The 8,009-nt window shown below is 36.8% G+C and overlaps 1 long non-coding RNA gene across 1 annotated transcript; it reads left to right on the top strand.

Moving 5' to 3' along the window:
• Positions 1–6,032: 6,032 nt before the first annotated feature.
• Positions 6,033–7,955, top strand: LOC127988200 (uncharacterized). Its single transcript, XR_008161570.1, has 3 exons — positions 6,033–6,215; positions 6,360–6,659; positions 6,758–7,955. It is a non-coding gene; the product is annotated as an uncharacterized LOC127988200 (long non-coding RNA).
• The last annotated feature ends 54 nt before the right edge of the window (positions 7,956–8,009 follow it).

Raw genomic sequence — 8,009 nt, 5'->3', positions numbered from 1 at the left:
TAATTTATTTTAGAAAATTATGAGGTTATATTATTTATAAAAACATAATGTACACAAAAATAATTTATAAAAATAAAATAATGTAATTTGAATTTTAATAGTGAAATAAAATTAAAATACATTTACTTTTAAGTTTGCTTTCTAATCTATTTGTAACCTAATAAACTATTTAATAAACCTGGCATTATATTATAAATACTTTGGCTCTTTGCCGAACTGTTTTTGATCCCTTTTTTGTAAGCACTTTGGATAAAAGTATCTGCTATGAACAATGTAGCATTTGGTCACACAAAAGGTAATTTGTAAAAAGTAATATAAAATACTAGAGTAAAACCTTATAAATTGTAAACTAATTTCCTGTTACCTTACCATATACAGTGAAAATTATTAACAAGTATTTAAGTCTTATGTCATCTAGTTAAAACATCTAAAAGCCTCTAGATACATCCACAGTACTTTTCACTTAAAACAATGTTTTCTTTCCACTCAATAACATGAAACCTGACATTTTCACATAATTTTTTACTCTGAAAGTGTCTGCACAGCTTCGCTTGTCACACAAAACTATTATATTACTTCAAGAAACCTAAAAAGAAATCATTGCACAAATACTTTCTTGACACTTTACAAATGTTTGTGATTTTTGTAGCTTGACAGACATGGTCAGAGCTGAATAAATTGCAGTGCTTCAGAATGAAACAGAAATAAAGAAGATGAGAGTGAGTCATTTTGGGTGAACTATTCCATTAATGTTGCACTGCTTTCAAAGCTTCCCATTTCAACATATTTGGACTTTAACTGGCCCTTTTTGAGGACAACTGGCTCCACAAAAGCCCCGATCCAAAGGGGAATACAATGGAAACCACAGTGTACTTAAACCTGGAATGCAACAATCTCCTTCTCGATATAAATTGTCCTTCTTTAGCTGATAGACATTGTCTGCCTGAGAAGAGTCCAACATGATTAAACAACAGATGTTACGGTGCAGAGGCTACAGATACAGCTGTCCAGTCAGAGTTCATCTTTTCAAAGCTCCTTGGGGAAAAAACATGGCTTGTGTTTTGAATGGCTCAAGACATGAGCTCTGCGAACAGCTACTGGACAAATTTGTTCCCAGAATCCTATTTTAAGGGCTCTGTAGCATTTTTTTTCTCTTTCTTTTCCCTCTTATGGAGTGAAATGTCCACCAGAATATAAAATGAGGGAAGAGGGGGTGAACATGTAGAAAAGAGTTTGCTATGGTCCTGTGCAAAAGTGGCCCGATGTCTCGAGTCTCCTTTCATGGAGCTGATTGGAACAGAATGATCCATTAGATTTTGACATTCCTAGACTGGAGGATAGACAGCCGAATTTTAAAGCCATGCCGACTGCTACTTTTCATGCTGCAGAAAAATGCGATGTGTTATTGTTTTTTCCACAGCATTCCTAGTCCACCCTCGTAGTGATGTCATAATGGCACGATTGTGCCCCTGTCTGATAGCATTTGCTGATGGACAAAAATATATTTCGGTATATTTTTCTTGCTGAATAAGTTTAAAATTTCACTGATAACAATAGGGAAAAAACAAGGGTTTTGATAAATGGATTTCCGTGGCTGACTATGATTGTAAGGATAAGGATTCGTAAAATATTTTAAATTAACACTTTGAATTATTCCTTCTTCTGTTGAACAAAAAAGAAGATATTTTTGGAACAGCATAAGGGCAAATAGCTAAATGATGACACAATTTTATTTTTGGGGTGAACTATCCCTTTAAATATTTATCTACCATTCAGAAGTTTGGGGGTCAGTAATAAAAAAAGAATTGTATAAGTTTACTTTTTTTTTCTTTCAAGTGATAGTGAAGTTGCAATAATATTAGAATGATTTCTGCAGTATCATGTGATACCGAGGACCCTATTTTAAAAAATCAAATGTATGGTCTAAAGTGCAAGGGGAAGGTATGACATCATGTAATATCCATTATGACATCATAATGACATCATTACATTGCAATCCTTTAATTCTTCATATTTGGCATGTTTGTGTGCTGTTTATCGTCCATGTGTAATAAGTGGAGTCTAGGCGCATGCGCACAATGCGCCTGAATACATCTCATTTTCAGTCCAGCATGCCAGTGAGTGCAAAAATGGGCGCAAATGCATTTGCTATTTAAACAATGTGGTGCAGGGTGTGAAAATGATAACTGCGTCTGGCTAAAACTAGCAAAAAACACTTGCCTGCCGCTGGATTGTGGCGGATGTAAGATAGGGCCCTGAAGACTGGAATAATGATCTTAAGCTTTGCAACGTTTTGCAAACTTTTGAACGGTAGTACGTATTTCCATGATTTTTCTAGGTCTGGAAATCACAAAATCCCATTTTCCCACATGATGTCCATTACAAAAAGCAATATTTCTATGTTTAAATTATATATTACCTATTACCTTTATTCTGTTATGTGCGTTCGTATTTTAAACAAATGCAATAGTGTCGGTGTACACTGGGTTTACAGTGTAGCAAGCATCTGCAACTGTCTGGCTTCTTCAGGAAATTGCTAAAGCGGTTGAGAGTATGTGTCAGTGTTCTGTGAATAGGACACTGTGGTGCCAGATATTTTCCAGACAGGGAAAATGTATGTTAACACCTAGCCCCCTTTCCTACCGTATAATCAGGGATTGAATATTATATACTAAAAAGTGTGAAACCAATGAATTAGGAAAGGAGGAAAACAGAAGCTGAAATTCTGTGAGATCTGCTTTTGAAATATGGGAATTTGTTGTAGATTACAGATTTTCCGTTGCCAAATACATTCTAAAGGTCACAGTAAAGTTCAGAGACTAACACGTTTTATTGTGAAACACATCATACAGAGATAACAGCTTTACTGAGCACTAAATTTAAAAGCAGAGGTTTTAAATTATGTAATCCCATTATAAATATAAGAATAGATTCTAATATGATATCGATGAAAACAGCATTACATTTGCATTGATTGGTCAAGTACATTCTGCATGAGAAAGCAAAGAAGGAATTCACATTAGCTTTTGTGGAATCTCTTTTTTCTTCTTTATTAAAGGAATAGTTCAGCCTTGCATTGTTCCAAACCATAAGCTATTATTTTTGTTCCACACAAAATATAACAACATTGAGGTTTAGAATGAAATGAGGGTGAGTAAATAATGAATTGCTATGAATTTTGGATGGAGTATCCCTTTAAGTCGATATTCCAAATAATGCCAGCACCAAACAGCTCATGGCCGGACTGGTTCTGCTCTGGTGAGCAGCCATGCAGGAAAAGGTCAGACAAAATCTCTGAGACTGATTGGATAATGGCCGCATGGCCTCATGTTTGGGAGCCATTAAGACCAAATGATCTGCGGCAGAAATGTCAGATTCTAAAAACATGTTGTGCACTCTTGAAAATAAAGTTTCCAAAGAAGGCTTTCATAGCGATGCCATAGAAGAACCATTTTGGGTTTTCCAAAGAATCCCATTCTGGGTTCTCCATTTTGGGTTCTCCAGTGCACAATTCTTAAAAGGAACTCTTAAGAACAGTTAGAAGTTCCATTTAAGAACATCCACTATAAAGAACCTTCCTATGGAATGGAAAGATTCCATAAATGTTAAAGGTTCTTCATGGAACTACAGATGCCGGAACCTTTATTTGAAAAGTGTAGGGCTGTGTTAGGATGTTACCATGCTGGGTTTGATGTATATCACAAACAACTCTCAAAGGAAAAAAATGAGGAACATAATGTCTCAGACCACGTTTTCACTTAAACCTGACAAGAACACAGAAAGTTATGGCATTAAAGGAAGAAGAACTATTTCTAGGTCACAAATAAAATGCTTAAGTAAATGATTAACATTGATCATGTGACTCATTGTACAGATGGACGATGAAGCTCTAGATGCTCTTTGGATCATGTCAAAAACAAAGGAGATAATGTGCCTAAGACATTCTGGTTCATTTTTCAGTTCAACTTTTAACTCAATTTGTTATGCTATTAATATGATTTGTAATGGAAAGTTTAATTAAATTAGAAACACAACAGTCTCTGACATTTGGATACCACTATATTCACTCTAATGCGAAACATGTTTTTGCACGTAATATTGCATTGCATCTATAAAACACATATGGAAGCATTTCTCCAAATCCACTAACCAGCCTGCTAATATTTCCTCCTCATGAGAGGCCACAGAATCAATGATTGTAGAATAAACACCATTTAACTCTAACTTTCTTTGAAGTGCACATGATAGAGACAGCCGCAATGCATATTAAACATCAAGCCGTGTTGACAGAGTGTGAAATCCATCCATATCAAAAACAAAATGAGTCTCAAATTCTGTTTTGTATTTTTCATTGCAAGCTGAGCAATGAAACCTGTAGATACAAATTTTCACTTCTATTTCTGATCAGTACAGCAGTCACTTATTTTCCAGTCACATTTCGTTGCACAGCATGGCCCTTCTGCCATTTCAGAGAGACTTTTGAGTAATAAGTGTGCAATATCTTTTGATAGATGGGACATAAAACAAATGAATCTAGCAAGGAAGTTAAAACGAAAGGAATAAGTGGAGACCCGCTGACTCACAAGTTGTCCAAAGTACTAAAAACGTCAAACCCCAAGCCAATGCATTATAGGCCCATGTCTCCACGTGTGTGAGCTTGTACTTCGTCAACCACAGCCGAACTTTCCAGAGGGTCTGTTTACGGCATGCTTGTAAAGTAAAAATGCAGCAGTCTGGCCTATCAAAGTCATTTCATGTTGTGGTTTGCATTTGTCTGGCCGCCTGATTCAGTCCTTCCAACCGCATCCCATTCATAAAGGACGGAGTTTGAAAAGATGCATAAAATTTCCTTCTACAGCTTCCAGACTTTCCAAATGGGTTGTAACTTACTCTCGTACACATTTAAATATTTATCAGTGTCCATGGTCCCTGGGTTTGCACCTTGTTCAATACAATTCAATACGGAAACTATACAATCCCAATGCAAAGTGCATGCACTTATGTTTAACCTGAAAGTCTGACAAAGTAAAACAAAATAAATAAATAAATTATTTGGAATGTTTCAGTTTTATTTCAGCTTAAATTGAACTTAAAACAGACATCAATGTGATGAAAAAATAAGTTTAAAATTAATAAAAAGTACACTCAAAGATAGATAGATAGATAGATAGATAGATAGATAGATAGATAGATAGATAGATAGATACTAAATGTACCACAACATGCAGCATGTCATCAACTTCATTACAAAATCATTAACTAAAAAGTAATTTAGCATTCATTACAGAGCCACTTACCGTGTTAAATCAAGTATTGTGACCGTAGGCTTCACATGATGATGTTGGAAGTGAAGTGAACCTCTCCAGATCATGTCATTATACATCGAGCTCCGACGCGAATTTACCAATCGTACTATGATGAAGGTTCGCCTCTTAGTATTCATGATCCTTGTATTAGCCTTTCGACGAATACCAAGCGACGGCAGAAAGACCTTATTAATATTTCAAGCGCAAACCGTTCCTATTGGAAGGCCAGCGGGCGACGTCTGAATAAATTAACAAGAGACTCGTTTGCCATTGGAAGACTATCAGCTACGTCATCCAGATCTACTTAATATTCAAGAGATGAACGGTTGCCGCAGGATTGGGGATTCGCGCGCTGCCGAGATGAGGTAAGGAACTGTCCAATTAACAGCTAAAAACTCTCACTAAAACCTGATGAATTTGTTCCCAAACCGCACCAACGCTGTGAATCCATCATCCGAAAGAGAGAGAGAGAAAAAAAAGAGGAGCGAGAGACAGATATGTCTAATTATTGTCCCAAAGGATCCTCACAGTCCATTTATGAATCACCTCAGCGCTTTTTCTCCCGCTCCGGAGATTTCTTCACCATGGCGATAACATTAGCCTTCGGCCAGAGGAGAAAAGCTTTTAGTGCTTAATGCTCTCTCTCTCTCTCTCTCTCTCTCTCTCTCTCTCACCTCCTTGCCCCTCTTTTTGGCCTCCTGACTATTTTATTTCTTAAAGGAAAAGTTCACCCAAAAAAGACAATTCTGTCATAATTATTCACCTTAATGTTGTTTCATTCATGGATGTTGTTCTTTTTAAAGTGGATCGCGGAAAATCTTAACAGCACGAGTGAAATACACTATTTTATTAGTGTTAAAAAACTTTACAGTCAATATGAACAATGGATGGGAAAACAACAAATTGAGGGTGAGTAAATAAAGACAAAATGTAAATTTCATTGTCCCATAAAGGAGCACTGTTTGTTAACTGATCAGAATGTGAGTAAGCAAGCTTCTGCAGTAATAATTTTGGTTTTATTTACACCACATTTAATGCTTATATGTTTTTCAGAGGGACAAAAAATGGTCGTTATGGTCCAGATCAAAAAGTATGATGGTAACCATTACTGACGAGTGGACAAGTGTTGTCTTTCATTACCTTTTAAACACATTGGCAGATGATCTCAAGAACACTTAAAAATAAAATAAAATAAGGATCTGAATTTAATAAGGAAGTGTTCACATGAACGGAAAATGTAAACAGTCCCATCAGTCCTCTAATGCTGCAGTGAAACCTCGGCTATGTTGGAAAGAAATGGCATGGAGTGATGTAAATGTTGTCAGTGGCCATTTCAGATCTGCATCATGATAAGTATGACCACCCGAAGTATCTTACCAGTAACTGTCAAAACATTCAAATTTTGTGGCAGCCAAACATGAGATAATTTTTTCCCACAACATTTCTTTCAGATTGTCTATGAAAGCCACTGAATGATATTCGCAGTGACATGGAGTGAGGAAACCTTCGCTGCCCTTGGTTTGTTTGTTTTGCCGGCCTGTGTGCCAGCGTAGTGAAGAAGAAGAAGTATGGCTTGTTTTGGTCCGAGTGGGCAGTGGTTGTTCGGATGCCATGCTAGCCCGTTGCGCTGCTCGGAAGAAACGCCCACACACACACACACACACACACACACACACACTGACACAGACGTACAAAGACACAGTGCCGTGTACATCGGAGGCCTTGGTGGTATGTGGCAGATACCCAGAGCTGCAGCCCACTCCAGTGTGCCAAAAAGAATCCCTCTGTTCATGAGGTGGACCGTCACAACAGACTAAACAAGGAAAAAGGTCTTTCTCTTGTGTGACTTGAAAAGAATTGAAGAATTAAAGGCTTTGCCGTGGCACAGACCATGAAATAACAAGACTTCTCTGTCACAGAAGTGGCTTGCTAGGTTTGCCCCAATGATAATCTGGGTGGAACTGTACAATTAGCTTCATTGTACATCAGTAATTTCTATAGAACTACACGGATTTGTGAGTCTCCACCATGTGGTCAAGTTGGAGAAATGTTGCCAAGCAAAATAAACTGATTCCCAGAAATCTGTGTCTGCAGAACCCCAACAGTCTAAACTGCACTTTTTGGATGTACAGTTGGGCTGTATACATGAGTTTTTGTCATTTTTTGTCTTCCACATTAATAAGCAAATACATCAAAAGTGTGGTGCAGTGGATTGCGCACATACATACAACATATATGTGCTCTTCGCTTAATGGAATCACACTCTTGTTGGCTATCCTATAAAATAAAAGTAAGGAAAACGCCCAATAATTGAAATAATCACATGTAAGTTGACATGTCTTGAATCTGTTTGAATCTTTATAGAAGGCAGGTAAGTCTAGCATATTGTTTCATCACTGTTCCCTTTTGAAACATTTTGCACTTCATTTTCTGGATTTTCGGGGCAGTAATATTGTCATCTTCCAAGCATTATACAATTACAGCAGCAAACTGACTGCCTTCACTCTTAAAAATAAAGGTTCTTCAATGGCATTGATTATTCTGTGAAGAACCTTTGACGTCCATGAATCATTTCCATTGGAGAACAAAAAAAAGTTCTTTATAGTAGAAAAAGGTTATTCAGATAATCCAAATGTTCGGCACACTAAGAAAAATGGTTCTTTTAAGAACTGTTTATTGAAAGGTTCTTTATGGAACCAAAAT

This window comes from Carassius gibelio, chromosome B22 (assembly GCF_023724105.1).
Source record: "Carassius gibelio isolate Cgi1373 ecotype wild population from Czech Republic chromosome B22, carGib1.2-hapl.c, whole genome shotgun sequence".
In the NCBI taxonomy this organism is placed as follows: Eukaryota; Metazoa; Chordata; class Actinopteri; order Cypriniformes; family Cyprinidae; genus Carassius; species Carassius gibelio.
Note: the sequence above shows the minus strand (reverse complement) of the source record. Positions and strands in the feature narration are given on the sequence as shown.